A 468-nucleotide genomic window follows, 5' to 3' on the forward strand; every position below is an offset into this window, starting at 1 on the left:
GGGCCATACCTCTTGAATACCCCTCAGGCCCTGCAAGAGAAGAGCCAGGGCTCAGCACCACAGCCTGGCACCCAGCCAGGGCTGCAGGAGCCATTTTGGGGGGCACAGGGAGGGGGTGGTGGGGAGCTCTCACCCCTGGGGGAGGATGCCAGCACCAGGCGCTGGTTGAGCTCCTGTGCAACCCGAAAATTATCCACCAGGCGCCGGGGCTCGGGCTCGGCCGCCGCCGTGGCATAGAGAGTTCCCTGGAGCTGCTCCAGCTGCAATGGGGGGCAGCTGGAGCAGGGTTTTGGGGTGAAACCCCCTGATCTTGGGGTGAAAGCCCAAAACGGGTCCTACCTGGGCCAGGCTGATGTGGACGGGCTGCTGGAAGAGGGTCCAGAGGACGCCCTGGGAGCAGGGGGGGGTGGTGAGGGACCCGTTGTAGCGGTAGTAGAGGTCCAGGCGCGGGGGCAGCAGGTCCTGCAC

Source organism: Egretta garzetta, unplaced genomic scaffold (genome assembly GCF_000687185.1).
Source record: "Egretta garzetta isolate BGI_Z169 unplaced genomic scaffold, ASM68718v1 scaffold1136, whole genome shotgun sequence".
In the NCBI taxonomy this organism is placed as follows: Eukaryota; Metazoa; Chordata; class Aves; order Pelecaniformes; family Ardeidae; genus Egretta; species Egretta garzetta.